The following is a 19,482-nucleotide window of genomic DNA, read 5'->3' as shown; positions in this document are numbered from 1 at the left end:
GACAGATAGGGGTTCCCTTGCGCAGGGTCCAGCTGGGTGCCCTCAGATTGTGCTGTCTCAGCTCTGGTGGCATGGCTCTAGCCACATCCCTGTGAAACTGCAGGGAACTGAATTTATTTAACCTACACTTTCATCTTATACTTTGACATCATGAAAATCAGGCATGTTTTCTAATAACTGTGTGCCTTTTGCAGGCTGGGAAATTGAGGCATGGATTGCTACATAATGCATCCAGGAGAAAAGGAATCAAAGTATTACCAGACCCTTGCACTTGCCAACACGGACAGTGGCTTGGGCTCAATAATATTCTGCCATTAGACAAAGTAGACAGGATGATATTCTCTGAAGCATCGTGTCTCCTGGCTTCTTGTAAATTACTTTTGGCTTCTCTCACACTTTATACATTTTGGAACACTATATATTCATAATTTGAATGAATTTTCTAAAATGGGAATTGTTTAGCTCTGGTATATATACACCTTTTCACATCAAGTTATAAATATTCGTTAATTGATCTTTCTCCCCTTTTAGAAAATGATTGTTCCTTTTTCAAATTTTTATTTCCGTTGCTTAGCCTGACGCCTGACATGTTTTAGGGGAATGTGAGTTACGAGTCTATAATGATTGATCCCTGAAGGACTGAGGATATAATTCAGGCAGACGCTGAGATGTCCACTTTTCTTTGCTTATTAGACAGAAGTGATTAGGACACTATTTATTTTCTAGTACTATAAACCAAGCAGTGTTACAACATAACAAAAGATAGTAGAGCTAAATAACTCCTACAATACTTCTCTAATTGCAGTGATACAAAGGAACAGCAGATGTGATACAGAGATCCAAAACTCCCTAGGAGTCAGTGCACCAGTATTTGGGGGATCTAGAAAAGTTCTTTAGTTCTTAATATATTACTGTGAGCTACAACTCCATTAATGAAAGATTTACTGGATTAACAAGAATCATGTAATTAGCATCTGCAGTGTAGACGATTTAGGATTTTTCTGAATGGATGAATTGTTTTCCTCCTTCTAAACATAAACCCAAATTAATTATTGTAATGTAACAGATATATAAAACATGAATTATTTTATCTTATTTACACTTTTTTAAAAGTCCTGTGCCAAATCTCCAAAATACTAATTAATTTCTGATATCTAATTTACATATTTCTCCCCAAATAATATAGAAGCATTTTCAAAATTCAAATCTAAAGATCCCAGCTCAGTAAATTCTCAATGAGTTGACGCTGCTGAATAGCTTTCTGTTGAAAGAATTATTGCTTCTATGTAGTGTAAAATATTTGTGACCCTAGGAAATCAGATTGTCGTATTTGAAGCTGGCACCTTAATAGTGAATGATTTCACAAACAACACAGTGGATCTAAACAATGTGGCTGAAATATGTGACCACATACATTAGGGTATCACTTGGACAACGCCACCAATAGCATGAGTGACACTTGATGGTGGAACAGTGGGCGATTGGTACTCCGTGGTCTTGCGCTTTGTCAAGCATTCCTTTTTCTTTTCTTTTCTTTTCTCTCCCTGGTGGCTATTTGTCATTCTCGGAAGGCTACAGACTTCCCTTCCCCTGGACCTTTTTGAACTTTGCTGTCTTTGAACATCATAGATATTGCAAAAGAAACTATTTACTAGGCAGTAATTATATGCCACCCCTCATGTAAAGGTAAATGATAATGAGGTCTGTGAAGAATAGGCAGCCCTGTCAAAGGGAAAAAGAGCCGCTTTTAAAACTTAGAGCCACACAAAATGCCTCATAGACTTGTTCTGGAGTAACTGTATCAATTAACCACGCTAAAAGCTCTAACTCAGATGGGCACTGCACACAGCAGGTCTGCTAGTGTTGTATTATCAAGTCCATTATGATGAGTTCTTGTCCTAGACAAAGGCAGAACAGAAAAAGAATTCAGGCTGACAAATTAGACTTGAAATCAGTTTCATTTACATAACGACTGGAAGTTCATTAATAACAGAGTTTTAATTATTCATGCTCTTGTTTCACTAGATGCAGCAGTTTTCCCCCTGCTGTGCGGGATGTCTGGATTAGCTAAAATGAACCTCAGCAAACTGATAGGCTGCCCAGATACTCAGATGTTTTTCTACTTTCACACCACTAAAGATGGTTGGGGGAGAGGCTGGAGTGTAAGTACAAATTGGCGCTCGGTAATGAGGAGGGGTAGGGAGACTAAGGGGAAGGCACTGAATAGAGAAACAGAAAGTCGGCTAGCAGGTTCTTTGGGGTTTACATTATGTGTTTGCAGAATAGAAAGAGGAGGAAAAATGCAACTGGTAAATTTGTCCTAATGGGAGCTTCTACCTGGGATGATAATACTTTAAATATCAATCATTTCAAGATTTCCTGATAGGGCATACTACTAATATGATTGTGTATGTGTGTGTGTGCAATTCTTTTCCTTTGGATAGAAGAGCACTGATAGGGTTTGTTTCAGTTTGTCTGCATTAAAAAAAGAGAGAAAGAGAGAGAAGGAAACAATATTTTTTTTTCCTTTCCACATTATTGGACTATCAGAAACAAGTTTACAGTTAGCTTCAATACAGTTTTCTTTAATAAGAATAGTGGTGATCTTTTCATTCTTGCTAGGAATAAATAATGACACTAAGAATACTTTCCTGCAAAGAATTTAAACTGCTTTCACACACATCAATCTCCTGAGAGTTGCAGCACTACCTCATGGAGTAGAGAGTTCAGGGCTGACTGGGAAGGGGATTATCGCATTTCTGGTTCATTTGCTGTCTGTATATTCTACTGACTAATTTAGGTAACTATCTCACAAAGAGAGAAGTCATAACAAATACAAACAAGACTCAGTTGTTCCCAACACCTTCCTATTTCAGCGAGATGAGGAAAGAGGCCAGAGAAGAATCTCTCCCCATTTGGAAATCAGACAATAGCTGCAGGTTTGGGCTTCCCGGGTTTTCTTTGGAACAGCTTTGTAACAAAAGTTCTTAGGTTGGAGAACCATCATTTACAACAAAGAGTAGAAATAATTTTAAGGAAAAAAACATTTTAATAAGGAGGAATGACATTTAACAGGAGCTGACTGAGTATACAACACTTCGTCTACATTTTGCCTGATTTAAACTTCACAGAAATTACATCTATTTTACTGAGGAGGAAATACAGCCTTAGAGAGACCAGGAGTACAGCTAGTAAAGGAGGGGTTAAGAATTCAATTCATTTCTGTCTGACACCAACTCTCCCCTGTTACATGATTTTTTAATTTTTGTATACGTTTATAATACTTGTTTTATTTTTCTCTCTTCATTTTCTTTACCCTCCCACTGATAAATGATTTTCTAGAAAATAAATGCAATGGGCCTGTTTTTTTTCAGAGTAAGGAGAGCTTTCCTAGATCCTGACTAACCATAAAGTCATAGAACTCAAATATTTAAAAGATTAATACAGGAACAAGGTGCTAATATGAATAAGTCCTATTTCTAGTAACAGAGTAATTGAGTAAGAATTAGACAGACTACTCTACATGGTAACTTTAGGCAAAATGCCACATTTAGACCACATAGGAAAAAGATTAATCACCAGATGCTCTCATCGCTCATTACTTGAAGTTTGCTTGTAACTGGGCATTTTGTCTATGAACTGTGACAATCTTGACTAATAAAGCTAGCTTATTCTTTCTTCCTTCCCTTCTTCCCTCTCTCCTTTCCTTCCTTCTTCTTCTTCTTCTTCTTCTTTTTTTTATAGTGCTGTCATTTCTGCTCTGAAGAATTCATGTTTACTGGTTAGTTTTATTTCATTTCTCATTCCTTCATTCCTGCGCAGCCTCCTCCTGAAACCCTGTTTTGACTGGTTTTATAAAGCTATCTTTATATGGGAGATGTTGAATGATTAATTAGGGCTTCAGAGCGATCAAAAGCTTTCAACACATTTGCAACATTTTATCTTTTTATCCTCTAAAGTATACATATAGATACTAAAAAAAAGTACAAAGAAGTTACAAGACATGCCTAATAAAAAAACATGTTTTGAACAGATAAAAACAAGATCCTGTACTGGTGACCTACCAGAAGCAACACCCTAGATTTCAGTGTACAGTGCAATAAACCAGCAGTTAGCACTATGCCAACACGCAGAATCAGTGCTGTTGCCTGGGACATTATTGATGCTGACATCTAAGATGGCACTTGCTCAAAAACCATCTTAGCCAATCTGAAAATTAAGCTAAGAAGGACAGTCTTCTAAATCATTGACCAAAGATTTTTACAAAAAATATTGATGTTTTAGAAAAGGTAAGGAAAACAAAACCTTTTAAAAGACTAAACTTTATTTTTCAGAAAAGTTTTAACTGCTCAATGGGTGATATGTTTGTTTTGCTTTAAAAACATAGTTTGTTCTATTTTCTGGGTTCCTTTACTCCTTACAAACTTTGAAATACTGCCAAGGGACAAGGAACACAGTGGGAGGTTGTGTGGGCAAGAGGAGGAGCCGAGGGGAAATCTGGATTGCGTTTGATCTGGCAGCTATCTCCTGGTCCGTCGGGTTAGGTGGGGGCTAACTTGCCCCAGGCAAGCAGAAGGGATCTGCCTATGCTGATACTTGATTTCCAGGTGCAACTATTCACTCATCTAAATCCTGCCCATATGCTGTCAAGAATCTGCACAAGTACTGCTGTTCCCTTTTGACTGGACATAAAATGTACACCTGACTGAGGCAAGCAGGATAGATGGTCCTGAAGCTGTTAAAACTCCAGCAATTTTGCCAGGCAGAATTAGGCCATGGAAATGTTTCATATAGAGTATGTCCTCAAGCCTTTGCTTGGTTGGATGTGGCATTCAGAGGCAAGTTGGTAGGAGCCAGGAGATTAAAAGATTCTAGTCCTTTTTCTGACTATTGTGTCTTATCATTTATAAAGGAGAAGGGAGACTCTTCAAACCCCTAGAGGTACATCTAATCCATGGAGGGACATGTCAGTTGCACAAATTCTGCTGCCTTAAGTTTCAGTTATGTAAGATGAATAAGTTCTGGAGATCAATTGTACAACACTACCACACTGTGCCTATAGCTAACCATACTCCATTGAATATTTAAAATTATGTTAAGAGGATAGATCTCATGTTAAATGTTCTTTCTACAATAAATTAAAAAAAATGAACCTAAACATTTACTAATCATTGGCAAACTGCTATTTTGCAGGACATTGGTATTTACCAAAGAGAACTAAATGTCTATATGGAATAATTACTGATTTTGTGCATTTGCACAACATTGGTATATTGATTTGATTAGCAGTTTCCTCATCTGTAAAATGAAGATAATATTGCTCATATTGGGATTTGGTAAGAATTCAAGATAATCCACATAAAAGCATCATAGTTGCATAAAATATGACAGTTTTTCTCTGATTGAAAGTTAGGATGCCACCTTTGTCCACAGGACATTCAATTTACAATTTGAAGTTACATAAATTCTATGGTAGCAAGTTGAAAGATGTGTGATTTGCTTTCAAGAATGGGATCAATAGTGATTGCAAAGGTGGCTCCCACTGTGGAATGATGTGGGGCCTCCATTTGGAGAGTGTAACAGAAGGATCTGTAATGAGAAGGCAAAAGACCTGAACAGCAAAAGCTTTGAAAATGTCAAAACTTTCATATTTCATCTCTGAGCCATTTTATATACAAGCCCTACATTTTCATAAAAATTTATTTGGCTGAAAATCTGTTAACTCTCACTTTTATGGTTTTTTGTTGTTGTTAGTTTTTGCAATTATTAAAAGGGAATTTAATAAAAAGGAAAACTTAAGTTACAGTTTTGTTAGTGGCATTTTACTATGCTCTAATCCTTTGATTTTTGGTCAGTAGTCAAATACTGTTAATAATATGATTGCATCAATAAATAACTTAATTCCTTGACAATGGTAAAGAATAGATAATACTGTCAAAAAAAATGGGAAAGAAAATTTTCAGAAATAATGAACTGGTTAGTATTGAATATCTAACTTCTTTCCTACTGCTTTAAGAGTAGAGAGTTATACTCTCTTTTCATAGTATTTTGGAGTTTTTAAAATAGAAAATGGAAAATTAAAGCTCATGTTCCATATTAACTTACTATTGAACTAAAGTTGTTTTTCTATATTGAGGTCTACAGAGACCTTTAATAGTTTTTGAATATAATAGGGAAGAAAAAAAGACAAAGAAAAGGTTAAGGAAAAAATTAACTTCTCAGTTTGGAAAACTATCCTTAGTGCATTTTGCAGTGTCTGAATTGGTTAGAATTTTTGTTCCCTTTCATGTAATAATACTTTCTTATAACAGATAGAAAATGAATTTAGCACCATACTGGGGGAACTACCTGGATTATTATTTTAAATATCCAAAGGATAAATAAAACTGGAATCAAATTAACAATTCTGTGCATTGAGTTTCAGTCCAAGAAATGACATAAGGGAAAAAGGGAGAAAAAAGAAGAGATAGGGAAGTTAAGTGGAGAAAAAAGAAATAGAAACAGAAAAAGAACCAAAGGCAGCAGCAGAGAAGGAAAAGGGAGGAAAAAAGCAAAGGATTCAGGGGGAGAAAAGGGAAGCAGGCAAGTGGGACGACCAGTTTTTTGAGAAACTATAAAATCAGGAGGTGTTTTGTGGGAGGGCAGCTCAAAAGACAGATACACAAGTATTTCATGAGAACATCTATAATGAAACTGCTTGAAAATGTTTTGCTCTCCTAGGTTGAAAGTTGTAGCCTTTTCAGGGAAGAGAATGCAACAAAAGTACAAACTGAATTTCATGAACAAATGAGTATTTACAGGCCAGACACCTGACTGAATTCTACAAAGCAAGTAACTATGCAACAAGAATCATGACTTAAATAGAAGAGTAATTTGTATAATAAAAGCATTTGCCATTTTTTTAACATATTATATCCTCCTGGGAAAATTATTTGAAATCCACACTTCTATTGTACTTGTAATTTTAAGATAATCTCAGCAATAAATTCTAACAGTGCACTGATACCTAAATTAATCACATAGACCCTTACATATTTATTGTCTTGCAAGATTATTATGTCATCTTTTACTGAAGTGTCATTGACATACATCATTTTCTTTTTTATTACATCATATTTTTAAAATGAGAAACTTTGAAATTTGCAACTGCAATTTCTCACGATTTAAAAATTATTTGAATCTCAAGATTGAAGTACCTAACTGCTAAATATTAAACACTCACCATGACCTCCATAATACCTCACTATGGCCTCCATCCTTTATTCATCCCTTTGCTTTTCCAGTCTTTCTAAATCTTCACTCTAATTCCAAATGTCTTAAAAATTCCAAAGTCCCTTCAGTGTTTGATGCCACCTCTACAATGCCGAAATAGTATGTAATTTTAGCTCTTTGTTATAAACTTTGCCACAAAAAACAGAATATATACAATTCCCCTACTCTCTTTTCCACCTTATCTTAAATGACTTCTTCAGTTCCAACAGGGAAGAAAAAACAAAACAAAACATGGCTTCCTCTTTCATCATCTCCTAATAGGTAACACACCTTTGGGGGGCTTGGATAATATTCCCAATACTTAGCATTGCATGCATTGCCACATTTTTTTCACACGAGGAATAAAGTTTTACTGTTGCCATTTTTCAGGGAGGCTGCAGTCTAACAAGTGTCACACAGCACAATATTGGAGGTGGAGTGTAATTCAGGTTTGGCCAGTTTCAAAGCCCACATCCTTGCGTATCTTTCCTTCTAGTTAGTTATCAAATATGTATACCCCAGTCTCCTTTGTACCTGTTATCTGGGGGCTTCTGGAAGTGATGTTCTCTAGGGTAGATGACAGTTTATACTCATCTGTACTGATACAGTGATTGACTGATGCAGAGTAGGTTCACAAAAATTTTTTGAAACTATACAATAAGTCTAAGTTCCAACTTTATATTGAAGTTAGTCTTAAGCTTTGCAGAAAGTACTTGCTTCTCCCTTTGGTTTGGTTTCTAATTACCTAAAGCAGATCTATGAATGGGGGTGCTAGAAGGAAATGAGTTTAAGTGTGATTTATTTGGTCATATACCGGGTCACTGGACTTGCCGGCCCTATACAGGAAGTCCAAAATGTGTTGTTTAAAGTCATTTACACAAACAGGATGTTTGTTCTGAGTTTCTGCAGAGGAATCCCTTCTATGAAGTTGGGGAATTACCAAATCCCTGGGTGACACATGCTTTAGAATTATGGGGGATTTTTCTTTCAGTTTTGGTTCAAAAACATATAAGCAAACCTGGCTCAGTGGAACAAAAGGTGATAGAAAGGGAAGGCAAAGAAGCATTCCAAGGACAGTGGCCTCAGATGAAAGGATTGCTCTTAATGTCTGAATGTATGCTACCTGTCATTTTCAAGTTTATTGCGATGTTCTTGCTTGTTCTCACCAGGTGTTTTTCAGCGACGCACTAAACTTCCCCTGGTTGACTCCAAGAGGAAACCTTCAGGTAGGTTTAATGTGGAAGATTAAGACTGCATTAAGATTAAGTCTGAAATGTTCTGCTACCAATTAGCCCTCTAGTATTTCTGTAAGCCTTGAATTTTTGATGCGATCAATGACACCAGTGGAGCCATCTTCTGTGGAGTGGTTATTAAAGATATAAAAATCAATACAAAGATGATACTTGGAAATCTATATCACAAGATAATGAATCACCATGAGAGCCGACTAAGAAGAATGTCAGCAAACCAAACAGAAGGTTTGTGCATAACAAAGTATTTCATGCCAGTAGAATTTACGCTAAATTTTGCATGAGACAGAAGTCTTCAGGCTACACTTATGATACATTTGCATGACAAGGTTTTAATAAGATGAAGTCACAAGCCCAACCAAGCATAAGGGCTTTGAAAAAAAAAAAAACAAGAGCAGGGATTGAGATGTTCAAGGCTGAGATAATAATGGCATGATTTAACTTTAACTAATGACAAAATAGCATCAAAACTTTTTCTGTCAGTAATCCTTATTCAATTTCTTTTAAATGAAACATTATTTTCCTGCACCTTTAAGTCTGTAAGTACTGATTGTTATTGGAGCTGTGTATTGGAGCTTCACAGAATAGTCCAAATTTAATTTGAACTGGGGATTGATTTTGTTTCCTTCAAAGGAAGATTTTTTTCCTTCCAAAATTGAGCTGGTGCATGACTTTGCAAGTTCATTTTGGTTTTCTCCTTGATGTAATTGTAAGTGACAGGAGAACATTTATGTTCTTTGTCCTTAAGGGACACCACAACATTGCTAATGATGCCACAGACAACTAGGAGCTTTTCTTTGGTTTTAGAGATATGGATTCCCTATTATTTCATATAATTCACTGCCAGAAAAAGCAAAAATAAACAAGCCAGCCACAATTCACCCACCAGTTCACTAAATCATTGTATATTTAATAGAGTTTTAAGCTTGAGATTTCCCAATTTACAGCTACATAAATAAAGTTTTATAGACAGGGATTAGGTGAGGGTGTGTTTGTGTGTGTTGGGTGGTGCAAAAGTCATAAATGTTTCTATTTCCTTCTTTCTCTAGTCACATGTATGAGTCCCTCCTTGGAACTCTTAAGTGGCAGCCATTATGGAGAGACATGCTCATAATCAGTGCACATCAAGTCCTTAACAGCAAAATCTGGCTCTTCATTACTCAGTAAACTTCACTGATTTACAGAGAGATGTCTTTGTTTTTCTTGGAATTTTTTTCATCTGCTTCCCATCCTGGTGCCAGCACAATTTCCAGAAAATGAAACAATGATTAGTTTATGCTATTGAATATTACGTTTGGTTTTCTCTGTGTTTTCAATGCATGTTCCAAAAGTTAATTCAATCAGCTGTGAACTGTTATGGAATCAGTCAGGGTGGCATTCCCACAGACATTTTTTTCCCCCTCCCAAAGTATCATGTAACAATCAGAGAGCTAGACACACCTTGTGTAGTTTTAACAAGTCTTTGCAGTTTTGACTTAATTTTGTTTCCCTCCTCTTTACCCCCTGAGGCTCTCAAAGCAAATGAACCATTCAGTAGCATAAAACAAGGGGAATTAGTTTAGAGCTCAATAAAACACAGACCTCTTGCTGACTGTATATGCCCTGATACAGAATGTCTGCAGTTTAAAATATTGCAGTGTCTTGACTGTCCTGACACCTCACGATTATCCTCTTGAACTCCCACTGCCTGGGGGAACCTCAGCACTCACAGCTGGGTGGTTCTCAGGCTCATCCTCCATGGTGCTGATGGCTCAGCACCCTGATCTTTGTAAAATCTACACTAGAGATGCATGAATGTGCTTAGCAATTTTCCACTAGTTCTAGACTCAGGGTTTAACTTGAATTGTCTGATATCTCTTTTAGGTGGTGTGAGAAGAAAAAAAAAATGTGAGAAATGATATTCTCATAAGCAGGAGGTACAGAGGTAGAATTTATGGAAACATATTTTTGTGGAACAAAAAGGTTTTTGCATCTGATTCAAGCTATGAAACCTTTAGCCTTTGTAAGTCAGCAGTCCTGTTTGCTTGGGGATGGGTTTTGAGGCCTTGAAGGATATCATTTTTTTCACTTACAAATAGCCAATGATCATATGCTATGTGTTGGGGGCTCAGGATATACTTTGTATCAGCCAATTGTGAGAAAGCTGTTAAGTAAGACTGCAAAGCTATTTAGTGAGACTGTAAAGCTGCTTCTCCTATAAGGTCACACTTCTATGCTTTTGTGGGAAAAGCTGGCTAGTGTCTTAAAAGTCTGGTTAGCAAACAAATCCTAACTGGATAAATGTCTAAACCTGGGTGAAATAATCAAACATTATTTTTAACAGTGGAAGAAATGAGATGCATATCAATTGTCTAAGAGCAAAGTCCTTCCTAAAGGGCTAAATGACAAAAACTTGAACCTAAAAATTGGCAAGTTGATAAGGTCTTGATAAAATAAGCTGAGAGGATAAAAAGGCTAGCTATCTAAAAAGTGTAAGGTGCACAAGAAAATTTCATCTTCCATGTAGGTAAGATGGGCTCACAGATGGGAAAAAACTTGAAGAAGGCATTTACACATTACATGAAAACAAAATAGTTTCTTAGATCTATAATTTAATTTAGAAATCAGTAAGATGTATTATTTTATAATGCCGTGTCTTATATACTCTAATATGAATATGTATGTGTATATATATACATATATGTATATATGTATACACACACACACACACACACACACACACACACACACACACACACACACATATATATATAGCTTTTATGAAATAAAATGGACTGGTTTTAATTAACAGGAAATTAACACATGAAGGAAGCAAAGACACTTACCCAGGAGTTGCACACAGGACCATATAGGAGTTTTATCTTTGTAAACAAATCCCAAATAGGAATAGTCCTAGACTTCTACGATTCAGTGCTTCACCAGGCCTTTTAATGGTCAACCCTTCTACTGGCTACTTGGCTTATATGAATCTGGGCAACTGGGTGAATTCAAATATTATAAGGTCTAATGTTAGCAGAAACAAGGCAGGATAAAAATACATTAAGGCAGGGAGAGTTTAAGTTAAAACACAACTAAATGTGTTGAAAAAAGTAAGACTAGAAAAAAATATAACAAATGTTAACAATGCTTTTCTTGGACTGTTGGCATAAACATGGCTTTCATTTCTTCCTCGGATGTTTTGATATTTACAAATATTCTACAATAGCATTTCTACTCTAACCAGAAAAAAATAGATCAATGAAAAGTAAAATCTACAGTTGAAATCACTGTTATATACAAAATGAGTACATTTTACCAACAGCAATGCCTATGGCAATAGAGAAAAGTGATTCCCATACAAAGATTGCAATGTTTTATAGTTTTATATCTAATTAATTGGGAAAGCTTTGGGCAAAATCAGAACTGCAGACCCTGGAAGTTGAAGGCTGTGCATATTTGATAGACACGAGGAAAAAAAGGTAAGATCAATGGAAGATATTCCAGACAGTAAGAACAGCCTGCTAGTGTATGAGAACATGAGGACCGTGAAAACAAGGCCAAGTGAGCCTCACATGAAAGTGAGTAATAAATGAGAAGAGATTAGAAAGTAAACTGGCCTTGAATCTGAAAGTAAAGAGCCATGACAGGATTCTGTACTTTATATGTCAAAATTAAGAAACTCCACTGGGAAATAAGTTTATGGAATAAGGAAACTCAACCTTAGAGACAGATTGATTTCTACTTTGGGGGAACTCTAAGTCATTAGGATTGGGTCTATTTTATTAACACTATAGCTTTCCCTTTACTTCCAAGAAAAAGCACATATACTGCTTTTACTCTTCATAATTCACTGGCTTAGTCAAATATCCATTGATTTTTCTGAATCTGTAGCCCATCTGCTTGCAAAACATTCATTGACTTCATGGGACTAAATAATAAGTATTGGTTGATGTTAATGTACATACATGCAATAAAACTGTCAACTCAGTCATCTTCCTGGTATACCTGACTATATAAGGAGAGTATCATTAGACAGTAAGGCAGTGCTGTCTGAAAGGTAGTATACATTATGGAAAGAGCATGGCCTTTTGCCTCAGAAAGACATACGTTCAGATCCTGGCTCTGCTACTTGTTAAATTTGATCAAATTAAAATTTTTAGCCTTATTTCTTTACCTTTAAATCAGGGACAATACCTTCTTAATATCGATTTTTTGAGGATTAAATGAGAGATAGATAAAGTATAACAGAGTGCTAGGCCTACAATAAACTCTCAATAAATGGTAGCCACAATTATTATTTTCATCAGCTTACTCACAGTTTACTTTCACAACACAACTTAGAGTTTAAAGAACAATATCTAATTTTAGTTTTCTTTGTACTTGTCAAGTTTTGGATTATTAATATGAGAATCATCTGTTTTTCCTCAGATTCCAAATGATTAATTCCTAAAACTAAGTATGAAAGGGATGCATCTTACACATTTCCACATCCTTCTCTTTGAAATTCAATGGCACTACCTTTCCCTTTCTTAACTGGTTCACTTCAAGACTGGTCAGAAACCCAAAGAAAGGAGCTGATGGGCCAGCAGAGACCACTAAGGAGACTGAGGCCTCTGGGAGAGGTGCTTATGCTCAAGGAGCCTCAGAGAATCTGGGTTTCTGTTTCAGATAAGCAGGGTTACTCAGTGAGCTTTACACCCCAGCCCAACATTTGGGTCTGAAAGGCTTGAATTCAGCTAAAATAGCTGTTGTTCTCTCTGAGGGGAATGGATTCTTTTCACCCCATCCTGGAATCTTCACTGTTGCACTCTGAGGGAAAAGCCTCAGACTCTAAACTTGAGATTTTGGTGGGATGTCGATTTCTGTTTTCACTGGCTGTGGAAGAGTGAAGGTCTTGTTTGCTGTGACCTACCTGGCTTTCATGGTGAATTACTTGGTCTGTTTACCTATTCCTTTGCTTTGCTTTTAGTTGTCAAACAGCTCATTACATAGAGACCAGGTAATATAAATCCAGAAACCATAGTTATTTAACCCAGAGAAGCACTGCATATCCAAGCTGTATTCCCTATCAACCCCATTTTGGATCCCTACTCTACCATCAGAACTCCTACAAAATTCAAAATTTATAATACTGAGAGGAGCACATACCTCTATTTTTTTTTTCTGATGGTGATATTTATTTTGCATACATTGGTTTTACCTCTACTAATAAACTGCAGAGAGCAGAGGTCACACTTTATACTCTTTTTTCTACTTCTTTGTTGTGGTACACTTTTGGACATATTACAGACTTCCCCAATAAAATTAGTGGAATGACATTTAAAAAAAAAGGTCACCAAATATCTAGTTGGTGATACTAAAAAGTAAACTTAGCTGATGCTTTCTTTTGTGACTTTAAAGATTCCAGTGAATATGAAAAGGACCCATGTTAAACTAACCCTTTCATTCTTGCAGTGATGGGCTCAGCAGGGCAAGAGGAGTGGGCAGACAGGTATATGGAAAGACTGGCTGCAGAATGTCGGTTTGCAGTACATCAGAGTCTGCTCAGCATTTTTTATCCCTTTAAAGTCTTTTCTAAAAATCAGCCGGCATTTTTGAGGCTCCTTTATTTATTTCTTCAACCTGTGTATCAAAAATTTTAGTCCGGTAGATAATAATTGCTCAAGATCATTCAGAAAGTTCAGATGCAGATTTAGGATTACAACTCAGAAATGTATCCCAGCCATGTATTTTTAACAATGACACTCTCCTGAAAAGCTGGCTAAAAGGGAATCTTATCCCTGTAATACATTATCCATTCATGTTTCTTATATTACCATAGCAATCAAAGTTTATTTATAGCATAAAGACACTCTAAAAGTTATGCTGGAATATTTTAACATGAAACAATTTAAAATTTTTGAAGTATTACACAAACGCGTTGTCTTAATAGCTAACATTATCCCTTCCACTTTAACTATTATTTGCCTTAGTTTCAATATTACAGTGGCATGATATTATACAAGACTATACTGAAACAATAATATTGGTTTCATTATTTTTCAAGATTATGTTAAGATTTACTATATTTACTGGATATATTCTAAAAATAGGAAAAGGAAATAAACATTCACACCAAAATTGGAGGAACAATCATGAAGACAAATGGTATCTATTATTTTTATTAAAATTTGTCTCTTCCAATAAAAATCTATTGTTAATACCTATATTTTAGAAAATACGTAATTATTTCTACTTCGCCAAATTTTGCCCTAAGTGATTTTAACACTAGCATCATTATTGACTAAATATTATAATAGTGTGGTTAATTTTTAAAAGATTCTAACTTCAGTTTAGGTCTTCTTATTTGAGTTAATACTATCTAAATACTATTAGCAGATAAGTTGCTTAAAACTTATATCATTTTCTGCACTTGAGTTATGAAAATAAAAATATAGCCATAATCAATGACAGTATTTGTACAAATATCTAAATTAAGTAAAATAAACCATATCCTTATGTATGTTAAAAGACGAATTTCACATATTTTTATCTTTAAAGTTATATTTGGAAATAGGATAGTGAGCAATTACATTTTAGAGATGAGAAAACTAGGTTGGAGAGCAGTTAATGATCACTTTTGGATTGAACGTAGGTGTTCCACGGTTCTGTAAACTATACACTGGTGTTATTTTCATTGATCTGTTACCTTCAATCCTGAATGGAAAGAGGGGTATGTCAGATATGAGAAATATGCTTTTGTTAATGGAGGAGGGGAAAACCCAGTAGCTCTTTCTGACCAGCCAGTACCCATGGTTATACTTCTTAGAAGAGAAGGATCAATACAAGTGGGATCATGGAGTATTGGAAGATCTGCTGGAGAGATGAAATCATTAGCCACAGATAGGTTCATTAAGCTCTAACGGTGATAATGATCATCTGCTTGTGATTTGGAAGAACCATGCCTCCATCCGCTTGAAAGGCTTTTTGTTTTGTAGGTCCCTTTTTGTTTTGCTTCCTGAAACTCTATGCCAATTGACGTTTGAATGTTTCTGAAATGGAGACTTTTTGAGTTCTCTAATTGATTCCCCCACCACACTATATGCCCAGCTGGCAGATGCCCCGCTTTCAGGTCACAGTACATGTCACACCACCATCGGGCTAGCCAGGGACCCATTCAAAGGACAATGGAATGCCAGATATTTTCCTTCCTGGAATTTGCATGAGATGTGTATATATATATATATGTATCTCCTGTAGGAGGGAGAGGCTGCTGCAAGGGAATTGGGAATTTGGTTCCCTTAATTCCCACAACCCCAATCACAGAATTTCTAGACTAAAGGAAAATTGAAAAACTGAAACAAACACAGTGAGGAGGTACTCAGTAAATTTAGAGTTTACTAGGTGCCAGGCAATATTTTAAATGCTTTACATCTACTCATTTGTTTATACTATCCACAGCTTTTAGAAGTGAGTACTATTATTTATCTCACTTGTAGATGAGAAAATTGATACCCACAGTGTCATAGCTAGTAACTGGTAGAAACACGATTTCAATTTAGGTTAGTTCTGAAGCCTAGGCTTTTCATCATTTTACTACAGATGATATCAAAGATCCTGTATGAGTCTATCTTAATATAGAACAGATAGCTTCTAGGAATATACAATTATTTAGCAAGCAGGAAAGCAAATGATGACTGTGATTCAGAGAAATAGAAACATGAGGCCATCCTTTATAAATCCCTTTATACCACTCTTCCCCCATCTGATACCATCTGCAGTAGAAATTGCCTTAATGGGATGTTTTGTACTTCTTCCTACTTCTACAAAGGCATGCATCCTAATAAATTTGGGCTTCATTCATGAAAATGACAGATCTAATTACTCTCCACTTGACTATGTGATTTCTGATATCCTGGCGTACCCCAGGGCAGGAGCTTCCTAAGGGCACAAGAATATTTTTGTAAGAAATTGAGGTAGGTAGCCAACCTTAACCTTATATAATAGGTGACCTGATTCTGCAGAGATGCAACCTCCAGATGCAGTTTATTTTTCATTCAGCACTTCCCAAGATCATGATTTAATTCTCTATTAAAAAATTACCCAGTATCATAACTTAGAATGTCACCAATAGATAAAATAAAGGACAACACACTTAAACAATCCTGGAATTCCCACTGTAACTGAATACATTATGTTTTATTTTGAAGTGAGTCATTTACCTTGTGAATCTATGAAGGCTCCATGTTCTTCAGAACTAGCTGTGAGGGCTAGAGTAAGTGGTCTGTGACCTAGAAGGAAGACAGACAACCCGGAGTTCAGATTCAGCATGAAAAATGTCAATAGGATTCCAGACACATTCACATGTGCACTAAATATTGGTTTGAGTTAGATTCAAATTATAAAGGCATTTACCAGTCTGGAGGCCCAGAGAGGATAGAATTTAGATGACATGGAATCAAGCATCTGTGCCCCTGTGCTTTTTAAGTCTCAGCTAAATACAAAAAAAGGGAACAGTTCCAAACTGATCCCTGGAGCTAAACAATGTAACTGAAACCAGGAGGGAGGAGCCGGCTCCCACCCACCTGCGGACACAGGTTAATGTGGAGATCAATTGCACTCTTACCTTGTTAGTCATTAGACAGCCCATCCGTGCCACCTGCTTACTTTAAATGTAAAAGTACAGACCAGACATTGGAAACTGCCACCATTGCTTGGGAACCCCCTTTCTTTCTGTCCTAGTGATAGGAGGGAAAAGGCCAAACTTTGACGGTTAGAAGCTGAGAATCTATTCTTTTAGTAAATGCAGATGGGAGGGCAGATCAGAAGCAAGTCTTTCCCTGGGGGAAAGGGAGGGCACACGGTTTCCTCTGAGATGAGCGTTCCAAATATGAGGACTTAATAAAGTTAGTACTAAAGTGAACTCAAGAAACATTTTAAATGTAAAGAAATACAATGGTTCTGAGGATTTTCTTTTTCTTCTTCTTTTGGGTAACTGTTTCCTTCAGATATGCAGTGGCCATATATTAACATACACAGATCCTACAAACTTTTTGTTTGCTTTAATGGTCTATGAGAACCACTGCCTGTTTTTTTGGTGGTCAGTTATGCTTTTCCAGAGCATCAGGAAAGGTTTACTCATCTTACTTTAGTATCGGTTGCCAGTGATTAAAGGTTCAAAAGAAACATTACATATTTCTTAAACCAAACCTGGTAGATGATGGTAGACAGGGAAGAAACTTTAATTTTTAATATTAGTAATAAGATCTCTTTCCTTATCAGCTATTGTCTACTTCTCCCCACTTTGCAATCTCCAGCTAAAATGGGCCTTCCAACTTATTTTCACCACCTGACAGGACACTTAGCTAAACATCAGATGTGTGATAGAGGACTCCAGACCATCCCACCTTTGTAGCAGATAAGTATTCATTTTTGTTAATGAAGTGAGTATATTTAATTGATTTTGTATGTGTTGATGGTATGTATATTTATTATTTATTGATGGCTATTCTAGCAGCTAGTATTTACTTGATGTCTTGCCAATGGGTTTCAGCCCTGGGTAAGTTCACTCTGGATTCAATGAGACCGAAAATTGACAATGGAATATTCTTGGGGTGGAAGGGTTTATACCAAATTTTATTCCCACAGTGGCAGGTCAATCAATAGAATCTCATCCACTCAGAGCGAGTCTGCATGCAGTAAGCTGGTCTCTGCCTCTGGGCCTCTCTACCTCCATAGCTGTCTCAGTCTGTCCTCAGTGCTGCCACCACTCCAGCCTCTGCTCTCCTGCAGCCATGAAGCCCATGGAGCCATGCCACTGGGTCACCCAGAGCACTGGGCAGAGCTCTTTATATCAATTCAATAGCATCATATTGCCCACATGTGTGTAGTGAGCTAGCCAACCAGGACCAGGTGAGAATCCTGGCCAGAGCAACCTTCACTTTATCCACACTCCACCCCTCTAGGATTCTCACCTCTCAATCTATGTGCCCTCATCCTCTGCAATAGTCCCTGTGGGAGAAAGCTGAAACACTAACCAAATTCCATAATAACATAATAAAATATACAAATAACAAAATTTACAACAAATTATAATAACCCTTAAGCTTGAGGAGATCCATTGCCACCAAGTGGTCATTCTGGCTGTATTCAAACAAGTTCTACTCAAATGAGTTAACCAAAAGGACCATGGGTGGGCTTTGCAATACACACCTTCTCCAGCCTCATCCAGCAAGAAGTCTTGCAGACAGACAGGCTGATATTGTTGCTTTGTCTCTGGCTTCTGCTTTTTTGTTCTCAGTGGCCAGAACCACTGCTCTGGTCTCAGTTCTTGTCACAGCTCCAGTAAGAATCTATTTGACTTTCTATCTAATTTCCCTCTGTCTGCTCCTACCTTTATCAAATCAACCCACATGTGTGTCCTCATGACCATCATGGGGCCCTTTAAATTCTTCCTTCGAGTAGCAACTATATTTCCTTTTGTGCTTTCATTGCTTGAGCCTGAGGATAGAAGCAGAGCATAGAGTGCTCCACAACCTGGGGAAGGGCCTGCACCTCACCTGGAGGAACCCATGGCTGCCAAGTCTTTATTTTCTTTCGGGGTTTCCACCAGCTTTCAAACAGGTGGAGTTTCAACTGAGGAGGGGCTGATGCCTCAGGCACAGGCAGGGCCTCCACGCCTACCTGTTCATCAAACCTCTGCTCCTCCTTCATTTCTCGGGCTGAGGGCCCAGAACCATCCCACCTTTGTAGCAGATAAGTATTCATTTTTGTTCCACTGCATCCTTCACCTGCCCCACAGCACCTAGCAGACTGCACTCTCATGCAGGTGAAGGATGACCTTCTTCTCGTGCTGCTTCCTCTTGGGCTACCATGACAGCCTTTATGATTTCCACAGCACCTCGTAGTGATGCCATTTCAGTCACCAACAAAATATTTTACCTCCTCAACCGCACCTCACAGCTCACGTTCTAGTGCTGCCTCTTCTCATGCTTCCCACAGGAGGATGTCTTTCTCCCTTATG

At 37.0% G+C, this 19,482-nt stretch overlaps 1 protein-coding gene across 1 annotated transcript in view; it reads right to left on the bottom strand.

Annotated features, from left to right (window-relative positions):
- ADGRL2 (adhesion G protein-coupled receptor L2) overlaps positions 1-19,482 on the bottom strand; it is a 591,965-nt gene that overhangs the window by 456,423 nt on the left and 116,060 nt on the right. Inside the window, exon 3 of the mRNA XM_036890112.2 lies at positions 16,682-16,750. The gene's annotated coding sequence lies outside the window, so the exon portion shown is untranslated. The remainder of the gene's footprint in view (positions 1-16,681; positions 16,751-19,482) is intronic.

The sequence above is a fragment of the Manis pentadactyla genome, chromosome 4 (assembly GCF_030020395.1).
Source record: "Manis pentadactyla isolate mManPen7 chromosome 4, mManPen7.hap1, whole genome shotgun sequence".
Classification (NCBI taxonomy): Eukaryota; Metazoa; Chordata; class Mammalia; order Pholidota; family Manidae; genus Manis; species Manis pentadactyla.
Note: the sequence above shows the minus strand (reverse complement) of the source record. Positions and strands in the feature narration are given on the sequence as shown.